The 12,066-nt window shown below is 38.8% G+C and overlaps 1 long non-coding RNA gene across 1 annotated transcript; it reads right to left on the bottom strand.

Annotated features, from left to right (window-relative positions):
* Positions 1-2,673: 2,673 nt before the first annotated feature.
* Positions 2,674-8,755, bottom strand: LOC138379655 (uncharacterized). The gene is made up of 3 exons (XR_011232263.1): positions 8,688-8,755; positions 4,892-4,985; positions 2,674-2,703 (listed from the first exon to the last, which is right to left on the bottom strand). It is a non-coding gene; the product is annotated as an uncharacterized lncRNA (long non-coding RNA).
* Positions 8,756-12,066: the final 3,311 nt, after the last annotated feature.

Raw genomic sequence — 12,066 nt, forward strand, 5'->3', positions numbered from 1 at the left:
ATTATAAAAATCATATATGACAAACCAACAGAGATCATCATGCTGGATGGGAGAAAAGTTGAAAGCGTTCCCGCTAGGAAGGGGAACAAGACAAGCATGCCCCCTGTCACCACTTCTAGTCAGAAGTCCCAGCCAGAGCAATCAGGTAAGGCAAAGAAAGAAAGGGTATCCAAACTGGGAAAGAGGAGATCAAACTATTGTACTTCACTGACAACATCATCTTCTACCTAGAAGACCCCAAAGACTCTACCAAGAGATTCCTGGAACTGATAAATAAGTTCACCAAAGTCTCAGGGTGCAAATTCAAGGTGCATAAATCAGTAGTATTTCTATACACCAATAAATAACAGACAAACTGAGAGTCAAATCAAAGATTCAATAACATTTACAATAGGTACAAAGAAAATAAAATACCTAGGCATATAATGATACTTAACCAAGGAGGTGAAAAATCTCTACAAGGAGAACTGTGAAACCCTGAGGAAAGAAATTGCAGAGGACCCAAACAAATGGAAACATATATCATGCTTATGGGTTGGCAAAATCGACATTGTTAAAATGTCCATACTATCCAAAGTGATTTACAATTCAATGCAATCTCCATGAAAATACCAATGTCATATTTCACAGATATAGAAAAAATAATTTTACACATTGTTTAGAACCAGAAAAGAGCCCGAATAGTCAAAGCAATGTTAAAAAAAAAAATAACAAATCTAAAGGCATCACATCACCAGACTTCAAAGTATACTACAAGGCTACAGTAACCAAAACAGCATGGTATTGGTACAAAAATAGAGACACAGTGTAACAAAATAGAGTGTTACACAGTGTTACACAGACCAGTGTAACAAAATAGAGAATCCAGAAAAAAAACAAAACAAACAAAAAAAAACACCTACCTATGAAAAACTGATCTTCAACAAAACAGTCAACAATGTAAACTGGAGAAATGAAGCCCTTTTTCAATAAATGGTGTTGGGAAAAACTGGATAGCCACATGCAGAAGAATGAAACAGGATCCTTATCTCTCACCACTCACAAAAATTAACTCAATATGTATAAAACACTTAAACCTGAGACAGGAAACCATAAGAATTCTAGAGGAAAATATAGGAAAACCCCTTCTAGATATCATCTTCCCACAGACTTTATTAAAAAGACCACAATGGCAATCATGGCAACAACAAAAAATAAATAAATGGGATTTGATTACACCAAAAAGCTTCTACATAGCCAAGGAAATAACCAACACAGCAAATAGACAACCTACAGAATGGGAGAAAATATTCACAAGATATACATCTGACAAATGGCTAACAATAACCAGAATCTACAAGGAACTCAAGAACATCAGCAAGCAAAAAACACACAACCCCATTAAAAAGCAGGCAAAAGACGTCAACAGAAGCTTCTCAAAAGAAGATAGACAAATGACCAATAAACTTGAAAAAATGCTCAACATTGCTATGTATCAGGGAAATGCAAATTAAAACTACAGTAAGATATCACCTTACCCCTGTTATTAAATAGAATGGCTTTTATTAGAAAGTCCAAAAACAATAGATGATGGCATGGATGCAGAGAGAAAGTAACACTCATACACTGTTGGTGGGACTGCAAATTAGCACAAGCCTTATGGAAAACAGTGTGGAGATTCTTCAAAGAAATAAAAGTAGGGCTACCATTCGATGAAACAATCCCACTGCTGTTTATCTACCAAAAGGAAAGAGGTCTTTCTATCAAAAAGACACATGCACTCAAAGTTTATCGCAGCACAACTCACAACAGTAAAGATGTAGAATCAACCCAGGTGCCCATCAATTCATGAGTGGATTAATAAAATGTGGTCTATGTATGCCATAGATTACTACTCAGCCATAAAAAATGATGAATTAATGCCTTTTCAAGCAATTTGGATGAAACTAGAGATCATTCTCCTAAGTGAAGTATCTCAAGATTGCAAAAAAAAAAAAAAAAAACCCACAAACAAACAATATACAACAAAAAACATCACCTGTACTAATGAGCACACATGTACACGGATGAAAGTAAAACTCAGTGGAACTCAAGTGGTGGCAGGAGGAGGGGAGGGGCAAAAACGTACCTAATGGGTACAATGAACACTATGTGGGTAATGGGCACACCTATAGTCATGACTCAAGCATTACAAAAGCGACTCATGTAAACAAAAATATTTGTACCCCCTTAATATTTTTAAATTAATAAAAACATGGTTGACATATTACCATAAAGCATTTCTCTAGGTAAAGATCAGAATTCCCATGAGCATTGGAAACACTATAAAAATTGTGGAGTCTCATAATTCACCTGTGCATTCCATAATGAGTACAGGGATTCCAAATGGGAACTTAAGGGAGGCAGAAAGACCTCTTGATCCCAGGAGCTCAAAGGTGAACTCTGTGAGCCACGATCAGGCCAGTGCACTGCACCCAGCATGACACAGCAAGGCCGTGTTTCTAAAGCAACAACAACAAAGTTACCTGATCTGGATATCTGCACATTCTTCCTTCGTACTGTTTTTCTCAAACTAGAAACTTTCCTTGTAATGGTATGCCCAGTCGCCTGTGAAACAGAGTGTATCATCATCAGTAATGTACATTTCATACAATGTTTGGTGAATAATTCCAGATAAAAAAATAAATGTTTTTACCTTCAACAGATGATGTTTTTCAGGAGGCCCTAATAAATAAAAGGCACACACAATCAATTAAATATGACAAAGCCAATCAAACAGTCATGGAGAGTTAGTCTTGAGCTGGATCCTATAGCTAGGCTTTGAAAATAACTACTTTATGCTTTCTGTTTTGTTTTCTTCATGCAGACAGCAACATGACAGAATGAACTAAAGAAAAATACATTTTTTTTTTTTTTTTTTTTTTTTTGAGACAGAGTCTCACTCTGTTGCCCAGGCTAGAGTGAGTGCCGTGGCGTCAGCCCAGCTCACAGCAACCTCAAACTCCTGGGCTTAAGCGATCCTACTGCCTCAGCCTCCCGAGTAGCTGGGACTACAGGCATGCACCACCATGCCCGGCTAATTTTTTGTATATATATATTTTAGTTGTCCATATAATTTCTTTCTATTTTTAGTAGAGATGGGGTCTCGCTCTTGCTCAGGCTGGTCTCGAACTCCTGAGCTCAAACGATCCGCCCACCTCGGCCTCCCAGAGAGCTAGGATTACAGGCGTGAGCCACCGCGCCCGGCCAGAAAAATACATTTAATACAATATGCAATTAAGATTTCAAAAGTGAGATTATGTTTCAATGAAAACAACTAAAATAGCAAAGTGCACATATACCAATGTGCACAGTGATCTTTAATCAGAGCAGCAAATCATGACCCTGAGAGAATAAATGACAAGGCTGATGGCAGAAGCCAACAGCATATCTTTAACGCAACACGCCAGAAGGGAAAGGGACCCCATCTTCAATTGACTCAAACAGAACAACTGCCAGCCTTGAATTTTGTATCCTGCAAAACAAAGTTTCACAATTGATGGAGAAATTAAGTCTTCTCCAGACAAGCAAACACTGAGGGAATTTGCCATGACCGGACCTGCCCTGCACAAAATACTCAGAACAGCATTATACAGAAATCAGCACAGCAGATACACACCAGTGTAGCCACCTTAAAAAAATACCTCACAACTCTTATAAAACAATAGAACAAAAGGTAAAACCGAGCAACAAGGGACCATCCAACAGGATGAGCAGACCAACACCCCGCATGTCAAGGATATGTGGGGAGGGTATACCTTTATATTTCAAATCAATGAAGTAGTCATTGAAAAGAAAAACAAAGTTCAAGGAATGCGCTATATACTTTTATAGTGTCTAATATTACTCTCCAAAGGTATACCATAGTAATGTCTTAATGATATTTGGGAAACAGCTATTTTAGATATAAAAATAGTTTTCTGAGAAACAGCAAGGCTTGTATATTCAAATTAATCTCATTTGATTAACTAATATCAGTGCAACACACATCTCTGGTGCCTAACAGTTACAGAGAGGAGAAATGAATGACTGTGGTTTAGCCCAATTCCACCACTCCTTCTCCTTCCAGTAACCTCTGGGGCAGCAATAACCTAATCTTACGCGTGAGTGCAAATTTCCAGCCTCCACCTGAAGTGGGTTCTCTCAAGTTTCCTCATCATTAACTGCAAAAGTACCCAGCTAACTTCTTTCTTTCCTCCCTCTGTGCCCACTCACAATCCCTCTTCCTTTACAAAAGGAATCGCCAAATCAGGTCTCCATTCTTTCCACACATCATTTCCACCACTTCTTTTCTCTTTGTTTAGCAGCAATATCTTATGTCTATAATTTTGATGCTTTCATTTGTTTGTTCTTTCCCCTATGGCTACAAACATGCTCAGAAATAAGAGCAGGGAAATTTTGCACTGCTTCTCCAACGGATTTTGGTACTGGGAGCTCACGTTATTTTCTTCCCACCATTCTAATGCCTGGCTCTACCTTTTATTAGGGAAGAATTATTTTATTTCACCACCCTGCATTATACACACCTGCTCCCTTTCCCTTCAAGTACGCCCTCCTGTACTCTCTGCCTTGCCCATTCTTCACTCCCCTTTTCTCCTTTCCCCTTCCTTTCCCCTGACTTTCATCCTTTCCTCCCATGTTAGACTATCTTGAAATGGAACTAAGAATTCACTTCCTTTGGTGGCACTCTCACATTCATCTGTGGCTGACACCTGATAAGACATACAACTTTTCTCCATTTCACTTCTCTTTTTTTGTTCCTGTTGACTATGCATTTAATAGGTGATTTTCCTAGCCTATTAGCATATGTCAGTGCTTGTGTGTTTCAATAACCTTTCTGACAAATGGCTTTTCAATGAAATACGCTTCTTACCTTCTGCTTCCTCAGTTACTGTCTTTTTTCCTTTTGCATTGGCAGCCCCAGAAGAATGACGAAGATCCTTCTGCTTAAGATTCTCTGCGAAACTCTGTTAAAAGTAATTATGATATTCAGTTTCAATTAGATTATAAGAAGAAGTTCCATCAGGATTTCCTAATCACGTTCTTCAAAAATATCTCAATTTTCTATTGTAAAATCAATTATACTTATAAATAAGGGAAGCAGGTACTGAAAACCAAAACATTCCAATAGAGGACCTCAGCTATGCTCTCTACATGGACCTTATCTGTCATCAGCACATCACTATTGATTCTGTAAACCGAGCATGGATAGTCAAAGGAAACATATTCACAGACAAAGTATTAATTTGTGTGCATAATTAAAAAATGAATTTGCTTCAAAATACACAACTCTACTTGCATTCCCCACCAAAAATAAGAGAACATTCTTAAAATAGAATAGCCTGGCTGTTATACTTACAGCATTAAATATTTTCTAGAAAATATTCTAGAAACATTTTTAGTGTTAAAACTAGATACTTGGCATAATGGGAAACTTTGGAGTATGTCACATTGAGGATAAACTGAACATTGTCCAAGCGGCTTTATTTAGGTAAACAAGGCCTGGAAAAATAGTTTTTGATAAAATTTATACTGATAGGAAAAATGGTTGAATAAAAGGACACCACAGTAAGAAAAAAACCTTTCCTTTATCTTATGTTTAAATCAAAGCAACCAAATCGTGCATATAGTACACAACTCTTTCCCAGTTAACAAATAATGTCAAGAAAGTATAGGAGGCTTAATGAAAAGGCAAGAACCAAAACATTTCTTTTTGAAGCACCCATAATGTGCCAGGTACTTACTTGTACATTTTCTTTTCTACACAATATAATGATGAAAAAAAAGTCATGATGAAGATAGTTAACCCACTCTCTGCTTTCTGGTCATTCCAGGTTCAGAGTAAGATGGTGAACAGATGTGATTAATACAACGTGTATAAGTAGAAAATCAGAATGAATCAGACAATCAATAAAGCAAAAACCAGAGTAGTGGCAGGTGAACCTTCTACCTCTTTTTGACCTTGAACTTTTCCTTTCTCAAAAGCCAGGAACTCTACCTGTATCATGCCTACCCTATTCTTAAACCTTTGCATACCTTGCTGTATTTCTTCTTTTAGATATCCTTTTCTCTTTCATTTTTTTAAATTTCAGAATGCTCTGTAACTATGTGGTGAAGAAGGACTTGTATTTTCTAATGCACTTTTCATGATTTTATGATGACTAGCATTGCTCTTATCAAATAATGCCTTCAGGAACACTGCTGCCTGATATATTGGGTTTCTTTTCTTGTGAGTGTCTGTAACAGCAGAAATACTGTGCCTTTTTGTTTGAAGCATATACTTCATTTCTTTGCAGCAGGTAAGCCACAAACTGAAAAGGCTTCTGGATCACTAGATTGAGGCCTATTTCCAATGTCTAATTTCCAATTACTGGTGGTTGGGGTCATATTTTTTGTCACTTCCATATCAAATGCTTGGTGTTCTTTCACTTCAAGTGTAACTGCTGAGTTCCTTGCTTTTTCAGTGTCTGTATCATTAAAAATTTCTCCTCACCTGTGTTAGAAACATGCTCAGTGTCTGTCTGAGTTGTTGTCATTTTCACAGTATAATGTATTTTCATTTAAACACAGCTGAGAGGATGACTGGCAAGAGCATTCCAGGGACACAAAGTAGGAAGGAGATAAAAAGACATTCCAAGACTGAGGTCTTATGTTCAGGAAATGCCTGAATGCTACAGAGATGGATACTCTCAGTGTGCGCCTTCATCCTCACAATCAAGTATCTTTTTTGTCAAGTTAGAAGGTGTTCCCTTTAAGTTTGTTCCTCCTTTAGAGTTATCGTGCAGTGTCTCTGCCCAAGGATGACACAGAAAAGTGACTCCCAATGCTGAGAGCCACCTGAAGTCGAAGTGCGTCCTTGGCTTCATACAAGAAAGAATTCTGGAGCAAGGCAGCAAGATAGAGCAAAAGCGAGATTCATTCAAAACCTATAGGAAGTTAGAAAGTCTACTCCACACACAGAATAGACGCAGGCCCTCCCTGCAGAACAGAACTGCCCCCCACCCCGGCTTCCTATTGTCTTTCCATTTAAGCAATGGGGTGGTGGTCCTCCACCATCTGGGTTCTCACTGGCTAAAACTTGCCCTGCCTTCATCGCGTTTTGATCAGGGCACTTGGAGACTTTGTTTGGAGGCTTCCTGACTCGGGAGGCAATGCTGCAGCGATGTCCACAGCAACCACTAAGGCATCACCGGCAGCGATGCCGTACACAGAGCAGGACCTGCCAGTTCCCTGTCTGAAGGACAAGCAGGAATTTTGTATTATTGCCAAATTCACCATTCTCTGCTGGAACTCATTTCTCTTGAGCTTTAATTAATTTCTCCAATCAACTTTGCCTTGTTTGATCCACAGTTGCTCATACTCTGGACGTAAGGAAGTCATGAACATACAGATACACTCTGCTGACCACAATGCTCATTTAGTGCTACTTCTTGAGACATGTCTTGCTTATGCAAAGGTGGAAGATTAATGTGCTTAGATTCTAAGTTGTGTTTTTTGTCAGGATGTGTGTTTTCAAAATAATTTTTTCATTACCAATCAACTATAGGAAAAGGAACTTCCAAAGTAATTGTAATTTACCAGTACAACTTCTTCAATTTAAATTTATGTACCCACACATCACTGGGATGTGAAAAATAACTTTCCTTAGACAACAGTAAAAAAAAAAAAATATGAACTAGCAAATCTGTCACACTTGGGTAGGAATTAACATAATTTATTACTTTTTACGCACACCAAAATGAATGTGCAGATGATTTCTACCATTACAAAGCTTTCCTCCTGTAAGAAGATTTTACCTCAGCATACATAAAATAATGAACCCCTACACTGTATTGCAGTAGTGTTTCTAAAGGTTAATAACTGGAAAGAGGCAAACATAACATTATTAGGAAACAAAATCAACACCAGTTGAAAAGAAAAGCCAATCCTTCCATGTTAATTCAACTTATATAACATAATATGACAGTGTCACGTACCTACGCAGACTATCTATTAAAGCCCAGGTCTAGTATACTCTAAACCACACCAATGACAGTGGACAAAATAATTTTGATACCACATCCTGGCTGAGAGGATGTACATAAGTGACAAACTTACTGGTGTATCTAACAGCAGGGACCTCATTGTGGGAGGAATGATTCTCTTCACAGGCACAGGCTTCATGACCCCACTGTCTCCCTGACTGTAGATACTGACGTGAATCAGAGACCACAAGGCAGAAGACATATTTAACCTAGGCCTCACTGACTGGCAATACGACAGTGTATATGTAGAAACACTGGGAATGATTGCTCTTTTGCCATGAGTCCAACTCAATGGCCACCACTGGGAAATTGTTCATAATTTTGATTGCTGAGTACTAGGAGTCTGTTCTCGATGTTACCTTCCTTATCATATAAGGAGCTTATAAAATCAAAGAGCAAACAAAATTCCAGAAATCCTTCACCTCACTTCCAGGGGCAAAGATAAGACATAAGTTACTATTCAATTAAAAAATGTTTTAAGCTTTATAACTACTTATAACAATTTTAACATTATTAAATTTTGACCCATTCATCCTAAAATGCCATTCCAAAAGGAAAAGTGCCTTGGACTGGGTCACGTGATTAATGTAAAAAAAAACCCCAAAAAAACATTAAACCAGGAATTTAAATATAATTTTCTTATACCTGTGGCTGGTTCTTTTCACTTCTTTCACGCTCTGCTTCCGCTGGCTGTGATGTTGCCACAAAGTCTCCTTGTGCTGTCAAATCCATATATTTGGTTAAAACGACCTACTTAGAACAGTTCCATAAGAGCTACAGTCTTCATAAAAAGAGAGAAATTAAAAGCTTTTTTTTTTTTTTTTGTAATGCTTCTGTAACTTGAGAATGTGGAAATGAAACATAATCTGTAGCAGAATATTTATTTCTTTCAAAAAATGCTTTCAGTTATCTAAAACTTCAAGAAACCACTAGGGGAAGCACTAGACATCACCAGGTGCCTGGCAAACAAACAACTGACAGATTCACGCACAAATTCATTCACCCAACAGAAAAGAACTGAACCATCACACACAAAACACAATTAAAGTATAACAAAACATATGAAGAAACACTGTGTACTGTTGTCTACATTATAACATTAACACTACCTTTTTAGCCACATGCAGACAACGTGGTTCTCATTAAAGATTGCTAAAGTTTCTCTAACTTACTGAACATTTATCAGCATACACTCTCTTCCTTATATAATCAATCTTTTCATCTGCTATTCTGAAAATTTCCTTCCATCTTTTAAGACTCAGGCTAAAACGTGTAGCACTCCCTGATTCCGCCCCTTTCGCCACACAAACAGGCATCTCATTCATTAGGGCTGCACTTCAGGACCGTACTGATTTCTCTACTCTAACTTCCCCACCTCAACTGTCAGTCATTTCTTTCCATGGCTGTCCCCTCTCTGCCTGGAATGTAGGCAATAATCCTCCAAAACATGTTGGGAAAAACAATTTTCATCTACTTAACTCAATACGTATATTGCCAGTCGGATTAGGAGGATAGAAAGGAAAACGGCTTTTCCAGAGAACATGTCTGACCTGAGACTTAAAGATGGAGGTGAAGACCGATGAAAAGCTGTAGAGGTTGGGGAGAAAGTGAGACGCGGCCCGGAAGCAGCAGGAGCAAGAGAGAAGCCTGAAAGTGCATGTGCGTCTGACTCACATAGAGGGACTGGTGAAAAGGGCTTTCCCCCTTTGGATAATGACACAGAGAAAGGCAGACGGGGACAGGGCTAACGGTGGACATGGGGGCAGAAGTCAGGTTATGAAAGCTGTGTATGATATTGTAAGCTACTTGGATGCTCATAATTCAAGGAAGGGTTCATCCTTTTCTTGGCCATGGAGAGACATCACTGTAACTACTACAGGGAGAAGGAATTCCGGAGGCATATGAAGAAATGGAAGGAGACGGAGTGCAAGGCAATATTGCCACACAAAGGCAATGCAGGCCTGAAATGAACGAGTGTTCACAGAGACCTTTCAGATATAAAATATCACTGCCCTGTCTACCATGCATTTTAACTCAATACCTACATAGATAAATATGGGTTTCGTATTTGACATATTTAGGATTTCAGAGTACAACATTGTAAATATTAACGAAGATCAACAGAAGATCCTGGGGATCCCCAAGAATTTATACTTCTATTACTTCCTCTTCTTCTCCACATGCAGAGAGGTTTAGTTAAATGTGGCGTGTTCAATGTGATCCAATATTATAAGGCACTTACATTAAATCATGGATACACCTGTCACTAGGGATAGATCTCAAAAATACTACCTATTATGGAGCAAGTAAAAAAGCTGCTGAATGATGCATACAGTGTACACCACTTCTATAAAAGTTTAGCACCTGAAAGGAGGCTGAATATAATATTTATGACCACAGACATATGTACTAACATATCTTCAAAGGACACGGCCATGAGAGCCAGCTAATTCCAGGTGCTGCTTAATTCGGCACAATAGTTTTCAATACTACCAAAGGACCCTAAGGCCAAAAAGGTTCAGGATCACTGTTTCAAAGACTACATCTACCAAATAGTCATGAACAGATGCTAACTTACTTTCCTGTTTTCAATGATCACGGAAACCTCCGCCCCAAGCCAACCCCACAAAACACAGTCTGCTAGTCAGAACTCAGGACTGCCTCGATATCATCAGTGTAATGACCATCAGATGACAAAGCTCAAGTTAAAACATGACTCACCATGCTCACATAGAGCCTTCCTGTAGGTAAAGGTGAGAATTGCAATAAGCATTGGAAACACTGGGAAAATCATGCCCTCTCCTAGTTTACCACACTCCATTCCGTAACCAACCCAGGGATGACACACTGGGAACCTGACAGAGGCACAAAGACCCCTTGAGGCCAGAAGTTTGAAGTTACAGTGAGCCATGCTTGGGCCATGGCACACCAGCCTGGGAGACACAGCGAGACCTCGCCTCCACACAACAATAGAAAAATTTACCTGATCCCAACGTCCACAGCTTCTTGTCACGTACAGCTGTTTTCGGTCTCGCAACTTTCACAGGGAGGGGACGTTCAGTGTCCTTTGAAACAAAGCGTATCATGTCTTCAATAGGCAACCCCTACAATGCACTTCAGTACTGTTTCTTCAGGTTAATAAGTGGAGACTAGGCAAACTTTGCATTACTAGTAGATAAAATCAACACCAGTCAGAAAGAAAAGCCAATCCTAAAATGCTAATTCAAATTCTGTACCATAGTAGGACAGAGTCAAGTACCCGACAGACTCTGTGCTTAACTACAGGTCAAGTATACGTTAATGCCCACTAAGGACAGGTGACAAAATGACTTTCAAACCATTTACTGATTTCCTGCATAATGTAAGTCGCAACCCACTGGCGGATCCTCTCACCAAAGGCCCCATTCTGGGGAGTGGAATTCTCTTCAGGGGCAAGGGCTGCATGAGCCCATCCTCTCCCTGAACCTAGACACTGAAAGGAATCAGAGAGCACAGGGCAGGAGACACATCTGACGTAGGCTTTACTGACTGGCAATATGAAATGCAAACTTTGACACTTTGGGAATGATGACTCATTAAATGTGAGTCCAACGAAAGGCCATGAGTGTGACATTTTTGACAATTTGAATTGCCTAGTCATGGGAGTCAGTTTTATGTTATGTTCCTTTTCACATAAGGAGGGTATAAAAATTAAGGAACGAACACAGTTTCAGAAATCCTTTGTGTCTATTCCAACGGCAAAGACTACCTGTAACTTACCATTCAGTTTGAGAATGTTCTGAGTTTTATGACAACTTAAGAGATTTTTAAAATGAAATATTAAATTACGGCCCACTGGTTCTAAAATGCTGTTCCAAAAGGAAAAAAATCCCCTCTGCTATGTCATGTTAGTCATAAAAGAAAACAATCTTAAACAAGTAACTTATAGATAACTTTCTTATACCCGTGTCTCGTTAATTTCACTTCCTGGTGACTCCTCATCGTCTTCCTCTGATGGTGTGCCAAAGTCTTCTTTTGCTGTCAA

The sequence above is a fragment of the Eulemur rufifrons genome, unplaced genomic scaffold (assembly GCF_041146395.1).
Source record: "Eulemur rufifrons isolate Redbay unplaced genomic scaffold, OSU_ERuf_1 scaffold_114, whole genome shotgun sequence".
Classification (NCBI taxonomy): Eukaryota; Metazoa; Chordata; class Mammalia; order Primates; family Lemuridae; genus Eulemur; species Eulemur rufifrons.